Below are 10,686 nucleotides of genomic sequence, written 5' to 3' on the forward strand. Positions count from 1 at the left end.
CTGAATGAATTACAGTATATATGTGAATATCCACTGCATTTTCATCTACTGATTAATTGAAGGACTGGATATTGCTGATATCTACTTCAAAATGGACTACCATTGCTTCATTTTCCTCCTGTAAGTGTTTAAAATGTTTGCTTTTTCAAAATTCCACATCTGATGACTGTTTGGAACTGCCCTGCTCTCCCCTCACCCTCAAACATACACTTAAAAAAACAAAGAGCACTTTGGAATGTTTGCAAAGATCTCCAAACACTTCTCTTTGAAAAAAAAATGTCTTCAGAGACTAGAGATTTGTCCCTTCCAGTTCTGAATTCCTAGTACTTCACCTGGAAAGCTATGCCACCACTTTTCCTTATCCACATAGCCTGAAAATATGGAACTTCTTGTCCTAACACAAATGATGCCAGGGAAAGATGCACCCACATTAAAGCATAGAACCCAAGAGAGCCAACTTTGGTTCATGCCAAAAGGTATCTAGCAGCATAATCAAGAAAAAAGATGAGAGGAAAAATAACTCAGAGCACGACAAGGTTAATGCCAACTTCATATCACAGAAGTCAGATTTGTTTTTCCCCCTCAAAATTATCATCAAACTCGAGTGACATTTTTTTTCCCCTAATGGAGATATTTTTCTCCATGACTTTTATCTTTTGGCAATAGTTTCAAGTTCACTAAATGGAAAAACAAATTCTAGCACAAGGATTCTCTAACAAACTTTCCTGGTAAGGTGTGTGTACTGTACTTTGTCATGTTTATCCACCTTCAGAGCTACCATTTTACTCGTTAAGAACCTGATATTATAGAGAAGATACTGTTAATGGACATGTCTGGAAAAGCAAAATCACACATGTATGCAGTGTTTTGAAACAATTTTATGGTTCCATCTCATCAGTGTCTATTGTTGTCAATCGGCAGTAGTCAGCTAAAGTATATTTCATTCACATCTTCAGGAATAGTATTTTAAAAGAAAGATTCCTACTAAGAGTCTGGATGCCCTCTCATCATTGCAACTGTACTGGATATTTTACATCTGAAGGATAAAAAAAAACCCACTTTGGACGAACGCATAGGAATTGAGTTATCAAATAATTTGACCTTCTGACCCAAGTACAGGGCATTGAAAAATCAAGCAGCAATGTTTGTAAAAAAAACCTAAAAACATACCAAATAGAAAGATTCCAATTTGGATCAAAATATGCCACAACTTACTCCATCTCTTGCAAATTCTTTATCCTTTAACACCATAAAGAAGGCAATTAGAAAAACAGACCATAAGATAAAAACAAATGTAATGCTCTTCTAAAAAGCAAATTGGTTAATCATATATTTATTTACACAAAGATTTTATTACATTCAGCCAGGAATGGAAATTCTAACAGCACAGCAGGTTTACTCAATAGCTGCATAAGGTAGGGTAGCTGATGAAGAAAAGGTGGAGAAAGTTCAAGCCACAAGAGGAAAGGGTCATGAACCAAAGCAATATATATGATTATTTTTAGTGCTATAAAACCATGTGTCACACTGTGCCACATACTTGTACTTTTACTACATAATGTAGCTTAAATGAGATCACGACACTTTATTACATTTAATTTACAGTATCTTTGTTGTAATCATCCATAAAATATACAAGTGTACATCAGAATAAACCTTAAGGAACAGATATTTCATCTAAATGCCTCTACTGGATTGATCTTTCTTCTAGTACAGCAAATGTAGAGAAGTGAGTTCAAACTATACATGTTTTTAAAAGTCCAACTAAAACCTCATTAATAAGGGTGAAAGTCACTTCCCGATGTATACTCATATAAAGCCACACTCATGTGATTTTGTGCAAGCAACACCACAAGGGGCAAGGGGAAGGAATTCAACCTTCCCTCCACCCTGGGGGCAGGCAGAAAATGAACACCTCTGCAGCTGCTATTTCAGGCTTTCTGAAATCGGGCCTCGGACTCACTGTACTCTAGTAAATGATCCTGTAGTCTTCCCTACCCCAAGCTACGTCCAAACAGCTCTTCAATCCTTTCCCTGGGGTTCTCACCTATGTGGAGCAGACACAAAGCCCACTCACACAGCAGGTCTTCCCCCAAACTCTTATTGCCAGACCCAACACAAGTGCTTAAGGGGTGTGAAGAGTCTAGAACCAGACTTCCACACCAGGCCGCATTTCACCCCAAATGCAGTAAACTCAGTGACCAAGTTCATTCCTGGAGCACTATTGCCAACCCCAAACATTCAAAAATCATGAGTCAGGCCCCAAATATCAAGAGGGTGGCTTAAAAACCATGACATTTTAAATATAATACATTTGGGGATCTTTTTATTTCTTGGTCTTCCAGGGTACGCTTGGGTCACATCTTCAAGCTTTTCTCTGCAATCACGAGGGCTAGAAACTTACACTTTAAAAAAAAACAACAAAAACTGAGATTTTCATGTAATCACTTGTCTCCAGCAGCTGGAGCTTTAAGTAAAACATCAAATATCGTTAGAGTTGGCAGCTGGTGGTATAACTCCAATGGAGTTACACCAAGGATGAAGCTAGTCTATCGTGCGCTACAGAATGGGAAACATGATCTAGAATGATCTCAAGTCTCTTGCTCAAGTGTATCTCATGGACATGCCTGGGTTGTGGGGCAGAGTGGGGGAGAGGAAGGGTTTGAGGTGTGACGGGCATGTGCAGAAAGAAACATATTCAGATCTCAGACGGCACAGATTCCTTTCATCTAAGTAGGAAGGCTGGGCGGGTGGGGACTGTTTTCAGAATGAACGTCTGGGAATCCTTGGCTAGATCCAGGCAAAGTTCAGCGGACCCTCCGCAGGCACGTCTGCGGGAGGTCCACCGGCGCCGCCTGCCGCCCTCCCCGCGGGACGCTGCCCCATGCGCGCGCTTGGCGCGCTGGGGTCTGGAGCCGGCCCTGCAATGGTGCATAGGAGTGTTATGTAGGTGAAGGGAGAAGTCAGCCACACCAAAATGCCTTTAATAATGCTTCTAAATGTTTTGCTTATAAGCCACTATACACTAATTATATTTCTTAGAAGCCTATAAAATGTCTGAGACCTATAAGACAAACAATCTAAGGCAATGGTGGTGGTCGTTCCCAGCCACTGAGAGCTGCGGGCAACCAGGCCTGCGGACAGTCAATGTAAACAAACTGTCTCGCAGCCCGACAGCAGATTACCCTGAGGGGCCGCGTGCAGCCTGCAGACTGCAGGTTGCTCACCTCTGATCTAAGGCCTCCAGTAGATTTTTAACTCACTAGGAAAACTGTCTCTGAATTTTAGGCAAAGGAAAGAGGGGATTAATAATGGATCCAAATTTTACAAATGGCTTCCCTCTATAACGGACTAAACCAAAATCCCAGCTCTGAATATCTTAGATCTTTAGCCTATTACAAGTCTCGTTCTGGATCCAATTTTTTCAGCTTGAACGTCTCTGTAGTTAAAAGCAAAACTTACCTAAGCTACTGCTACAGTAAAATTAATGGGTCAGAAGGGATTGAGCTGGTAGCAATTTGCTTGAAAACTTTCTCTCCTTACATTGTGTGACAATAAAAATCTGTGCTAAATAAAAGTCTTCTTTCATCCTTGTACTACAACAACACACTTGTGCCTATATAAAACTTGCAGATTGCCCCCTCACTCCCCATTTTCAACCAGTATAGGTTATTTTTATGTATTTAAATAGCCCCAAATCTGTCCACATAAAAAGGCCATGCAGCCTATGCACTGTTAGAATGTGAGCTCAAAAATATGAACAGTTTGCTCTAAGTGCAGCAACTTTGATACCTAGAAACATTATGAACAGTAAGAAAGGAAAGTCTCAGAGAAATGTTGCATGACAGATAAAGCTGCATGATCACTGGGTGAAGCATTAGAGCACAGAAGATAGAAATGCAGACTTGCTTTCTAGTGCAAGAGAGTGGAAAATTCCAAATATAAACAACATTGACTAAACAGCAAACGAACCCACCGTTTGGTAAATGTCAGTGAAGTTAGTGCTGATTTGCAAATATCTGTTGTCTGAAAAGAAGACTAATTCATTTTTATAGAGATTATAAATGCAGCATAGGATCCAATGAGTGTACATAGAAAGGGGTTTCCCTTTTAAAAAAAAAATGTGTGGGAAACTGTTAAATGCTGAGGAAGTGTTATGTGGGAGATCAGTCTTTAAACTTAACCAGATAACTCATTTCATCCTGAGTTAGTTAATTTGAGTTAAAAAACACACCCTTTTTTTTCCCTTTTGTCATGAAGACAAGGCCAATAAAGCAGTCAGTTTTGCAGGTTCTCCATGCTTTCTAGTCAGAACTTGGCTTGACAATCTCCTAGCTCTATTCCCCTTGTATACGAAGAGAGAAAAAAAGCCCTTCCTTCTCTGCTCAAAGAACTCTACAATATTGCCCCTTCACGTTTATATATCTGCCCTAAAAAGTGCAAGTGGGGATCCTTTCTTCCAGCCTGAAGGCTAAGAAATTTCTCTGGGACAGGCTAGGCCTTTTGTACATGGCTTCCTTTGAAGGCAGTTAACCACTTCTTTTCCTGAGCTAAGTTACGTCTACACTACATCATTTACAGTGGTGCAGCTGCACCGATGGAGCTGAGCTGCTGTAGCGCTTCTGGTGAAGACGCTCTAAGCTGGTGGGAAAGAGCTCTCCCCATCGGCTTAGTAAGTCCTGCTTCCATGAGAGGCGGTAGCTATGTTGGTGGGAGAAGCTCGCCTCCCAACACAGTACTGTCTACACTGGTGCTTAGGTAGGTTTAACTTATGTTGCTTAGGGGTGTGGGTAATTCATGCCCCTGAGAGACGTAAGTGATACTGAAGTAATTTGTAGTGTAGACATCATCTAAATGTGTAAGCTACACAACCCAATATGCACCTCTACCCCAATATAACGCTGTCCTCGGGAGCCAAAATATCTTACCGTGTTATAGGTGAAACCACGTTATAGCGAACTTGCTTTGATCCGCTGGGGTGCTCACTCCCCCCCCCCCTTATATCCGAATTTGTGTTATATCAGGTCATGTTATATCGGGGTAGAGGTGTATTTCTGAACAGTTTTAAAATATATCTTGGTTAGTAAATCTCGCATTGAGATTAAAAACTGAATTATATTTGAAGAAAATCGAATCAACATCTTTAAGTTCTGAACATTTAAATTCAGCAAATGCATCCTGTCACATAAAAAACTAGAAAGAAAACAAAAAAATCCATGCTTGGAACATGGTGAATATACATGGAATTGGTTTATTTTAAATCCTCATAACTAAAACAACTTAGATTGTAGACTCAAGTACAAATCAAGCCAAGTTTTAACTCTCTAGCATTGTTTTAAAATTATATGAGTTCAAAATTTTTAGTCAGAACATATATGGGGAAAATACTGTCAGAAATGGCTGGCTCAGTTTGGCTAAAACTTCGCATGGAAAGTTTAAGCCTACGGAAGTAGGTTTGGGAAAACTATGAGCAACTGAAGATGGCATCTTGGAATGGAAGCTGGAATTTATTCATAACTATAGCACGCGCTCCTTGCACAAGCTCTCTTTTAAAAATGAAATGAAAAATATTTGAATAGTTTGTGGAAGGAATGCACTTTTGGGATGTAATCAAAGATGACAGAGGACAGATGCACTCTCAGATGCACTCTGATGGTTGATGTGAAATCAAAAGGAGAAGTTTAGGCCCTGATCCTACAAACACTTATGCTTTACTTTATTCATGTCTGTAGTCTCATTCAGCTAATCCCTCCTATTCCTCTTCTTACTACTACAATATTTTATGTAAAGTTAAGCATGGGCATAAGAGTTAGCAGGACTGGGGCTTTAGATAGGAGCCAATTTAAATGCACTTGCACTTTCTAAGCCTTCTTGTCTTAGTGCCATGGAAAAAGGTCACTTTTAGAATCCCTCCGCTTCCATTCTTTGCATTCAGCACTTGTAGCCTGCTTGACTTTTGGAAGTTTCTTTCTTTGGAGGTGTTTTAAAATATCATACCAGTAGGAAAAGCAGAAAAGGAGAAAGGAAAAAATTATCAAGAAAAATTATAAGCAAAACCTGTGTTCTGCCAAACGTGTTATAGAATTTTTCCAGCATGGGGATTGGGTTCACTAGAAAGAGAAAAATGACAAAGGCAACCAGTAGTGTCAATCACCCAGCTCTCTCCAATTAGTAGGGCTGCAAATTTGTCTTGGCAATTTTAAGGAAAAGTCTTTTTTTAATCATAGTGAAAAGGGAAGAGAGGCATGGAAATACAGAAAAACCTAAAAGTCACAATGAGAATTTTGTTTAACCAAATTTTAACCTTGCTAGCTGCAATAAAAATGGAGAATTAAAACAGTGCTGTTCTGAACACAGCAGGGTTTGCTGTACAACAACTGACCTTTGTAAACTCAACCTGGCTTTCCAATTATTTTAATTGTCTTTTTTTTTTTAAACAAAGGGGAGGAGGAAGCTTCCTGATGACTCTTCAGGTAATTGGAGTTCTCACTGAGAGTCAGCTACGCCCCCACATTAGCTGTCTGTGTCTCTCATGGCTTAACTTTGCAGCTTTCCATGAAGCTTGATCAACATTTTGGGGCCCAGTCTGACAGCATTTGCTTGTGTAGGATAGTCCTGCTGCAGGATCAGTCTCTTTACCATCATATTCACTCCCCCCCCAAATTCCCAAATATGAAATTATAGACATGAAATTAAAGACATAAAAATTCAGGACTCCAAGACTCCCCTAAGAGCCATGACAAAAGTGACATTAGCCATCGAAGATAATTTGATTGGGTGAGTGGGTGAAGAAGTGGTTCAGTAGATCAAGTTCCAAGTATCTTGTCTAAAAAACTATAGTGAAATCTATTCAGGAAATGGAAAATAAAATTGGTTCTGACACACAGTCAGTAGTAGAAAAGCTGAAACAGGTTCTATACATTAGAGCACAGGAGCAAATGAATAATGACGTATCACTGACTCAGCTCTTGGAACTAATGTAAAGAGCCAAATGTAACTGATGTTTAGGATACCTGTAAGAGAGAGTTCTTTCCCATGAGAAGTTGCAACACAGTCAGGCAGAGGTTCTGAACTGTGACTCATGGATTGCTGTTTGCCCAGAGGCGCTTGATGGTGTTTTGCAAAGAGCTGGGTGAGCATATGATGTTGGTTCCCTTCATTTCCAGATAATTAGCATTAAATAACAGCAAAAATTACATTATATACATTCCTAATACAATCTTCCCAAATGAACAGTTGCTGTAGCTGCTGCAAGGATGTCACATGATCTCTGATGGGCAGTAACTTGGGCACAGTTGCAAATGGGTGGGGAAGTTCCCTGCATGAATGGGAAGTGAAGTGTCCATGTGACAGTCTCTCTCTAAATATGTAGTCCACATTATTAAAATGTTTGAGTCCATGCTCTGAAGAATTCCCGCTTGAACCTCACGCTACCACATTGCCTACAAGTGAGATATCTTTTAAAATCTATTTCAACCATAAGTTACATGTAGGCATCAGAACCTCAAGATGAACACAGGCCGGAACTGATTTACCATGTGATCTCATTACTACAAGCAACATTTTCCCACAAACCTTCTTCTCCTATAGATTTGGAGGGAAGAGCTTTCTCTAAAATGTTTGTTCTTAAAAAATAGAGAGGGGACTGCTACGAGAGTGCCCTCTATTAGGGCCTGTGCTTCTGAAATCTGCTTCCCCACTTGATCGGCAATAACATGCATTTGTTAACCTTCAGCACATTATTGCTAGGCCCATCTTTTCTCCCTGGACAGCAGGGAGCTAGGAAATAGGTGCGGTCAGAAGGGGACACTGGAGGCGATTTTGATGGGGAGGTTTATTACATTGTTATATTCTTGTTGATGCCTTGAATTTTAGAAAAAAACCTTCTGGCCTCCAAGTCAGGAAGGAAACATTTGGGGAAGAGGATTATCAAAGGGATGTGCCCAACCCCCATTAAGTTTCAGTGAAATTTAAATACCTCCCTTCCATTCATGCTTTTATAACCCTCCCGTACGTGTTCTTAATCAAGAAAAACACATACAAAGTGCTGAAATGTCCTAGTCAGGATGGAAGCAATAATATACCTACTTTAATCATGTTTTTTAAGCTCTGTGCTTGATCAGCTAACTACAGATAATCCCAAGCAATCCTTGTTAAGAATAAGAGGAAACATTTGCTTTACAATTTAGCCAAATGAACTTGGGCACATCACCAAAAGATTGCCAGACCAAAATCTGAACTTCAGCAACATTAAAGCGGATGGCTATTTTATATTCAGCAAATTGAGGATTATCAAAGCAATACATGTTTATTTTCTGATTATAATTATGCAGAGATGTCTGGATGCACAAGCATTCTTTTGTAAAAAGACAAAATCCAGATGTTAATAATTATTCTGATATAGATGAATTGGCATTAGAAGGGAAAAAAAAAATCTTATTTTACTGAAGTTCTAAAATAGAAAGACAGTCATTTTTCAAGTCATGATGGTACTGATGTCTAATAATAATAATAATAATTTTTGCTCTTATTTTCCCCCTTAAGTCTCCTGTTAATTTAATTGTTTTCCTCTAAATTATGTAGTAGCCCTTCTGACAAAAAAAGACAATATCTTTACAAAAATATGGTTCTGCCCCTTCAAAAAAACTTGGAACTACTCATAACCACACTTAAAACTAACCATGTGCCCATTGTAAATTGGGGCTTAATTGCAAGGCCTGATTCAGATCTAAAAGTCATTGGAGTTATAAATTGGGGTAGATCTGGTGTGAGATCATAATCAAGCTTAATGCGTTATTTGTTATTAAGAGTTGTGACTGAGTATTGGGCAATAGCAGCTATATCAGCACTCTGATCACCATATCACCAATTAAATTGCCCTGGAATCTGACAGGCAAAGTTGTGCCTAATTGACAGATTAGAATGGCCTGGGGAGAGTTAAAGTGCTAATTAGCCCATTAGCTCAGGGAATAGAAGATGACAACACAGGAATGAAGTAGAAAAGGGGCAGAGACAAGGCAAGGCAGCCTGGCTTTGAGAGCCAGAGCCAAAGCCAAGAGAGCTCTTGGAAGGAGAGATCTCTTCCCTCTCCTATCGTTGGTCTAAGGGGCTGTGGAATTATGTGTTATTGTAGCTAAGGTGCTGCACAATGCTGTAAAGGTGATGAGGGAATGCTGTAAATAGACGACACTTGATGTTTACAAGCAGTCTCCAAGTGGACACTGTGCACAGAAGACGACAGTAACAGAGGGGGCACCCTGTTACAACAGTATTATATTTATTATTTGTATTGCGATAGTGCCTAGGAGCCAAGCAATGGACCAAGACCCCATTGTGTTTGTACAGCACCTAGCACAGACCTGTATTGTCACTAAGGCATATCTGGGAGGGCTATGTTTGGTGGGCTGTTTTTAGCACTGCTAAAGAGAGTTTCAAACCTCCAACTACAGATAGATAAAAAAAAGTATTTTTAGCTTCATTTTTGAAATACAGAAGCATTATCTTCAACACCTTAAGTAGCTGCTCTACAGTGAAGTCATTTCTTTGGAGTCCATACAATTTTGGGATTAGCCAGCAAGCAAGTAACATTGAAGAAAGAAAATTTCATCTTTTCTGCTAGTAATTATCTTTATATATGATATGGAGAGGTAGCAAAATAGTTAGTTAACAGAACAGTACATTAAAGGCACTTTGGTTTTGTCCCAATCCATAAAGCTTCTCTTTGACTTAATCCACTAGCATTAGCTCAAAGCTTTGGTTGTCTGAAGACACCCCCCACCCCAACACACACAAATCATAAAGAAAAGTCAGGTTTTTGTCTATTAATTCCACTAACAGCTGTAAATTCATAGGTTTGTTATGTCAAGCTAAGTGGAGTCACAAAGTAGCTTTTGTTAAAATTATCCTGCACAACAGCCATGATATATACCTGCAGTTTGATGATAAAGTTTCAATGGGGGACAGGATAGCTCATGTTAATCACATGTAGACTCTTTCATTACTGCTTCACTGAGTGGAGCTTGTCCAGGTTGGTGATGACCAAAACATTCTAGACATCCAGTGATTACCATCACAGATCAACCCCCTGACTGGTAGCCTCATCAGACAGGCCAAAAACCGAATGCAGTGCAGGAGGTTACATACACAAACACACCACTTTCTTTACCAGCTCTGTTGTTTCATCTCTGTTTTTCTATAGTCTCCTTTTTGCTGTCTCTCACTTCCATTGAAGAATATAGCAAGGGGCTTAGTTCTGCTCATTTACTGTACATCTACCCTGCAGCTGAGAGCTCTAATTGCCAGTTCCGGTAGTGCACTAAAAACAGCAGTGTAGCGGCAGCACAAGCTGCAGGAGTAGCTAGTTGCCCTGAGTACAATTCTACTTGGGATTCAGGTATTTGCTCAGGCCCCTTTGGCTACACTTCTAGTTTTAGCTCACTCGCTGCATTGAAGCTAATATTTGTGCATCTACAGGAACTGGCAGTGATACCTTCCAGCTACAGTGCAGATGTACCCTTAACACTGGTGTAAAGTAGGAGCAACTTCATTTAAGTTAATGGCATTGCAAAGGTGGAAAAGTATGAAAGAAAAATTTGGTACTTGAAGTCTGGCATCCAGTTTCAATAAGCCTGACCTATCAACGCCATTACCGCCCACAATTATCTGCCTGCTTTTGTATTAAACTGC

Source organism: Mauremys mutica, unplaced genomic scaffold, assembly GCF_020497125.1.
Source record: "Mauremys mutica isolate MM-2020 ecotype Southern unplaced genomic scaffold, ASM2049712v1 Super-Scaffold_100463, whole genome shotgun sequence".
NCBI lineage: Eukaryota > Metazoa > Chordata > Testudines > Geoemydidae > Mauremys > Mauremys mutica.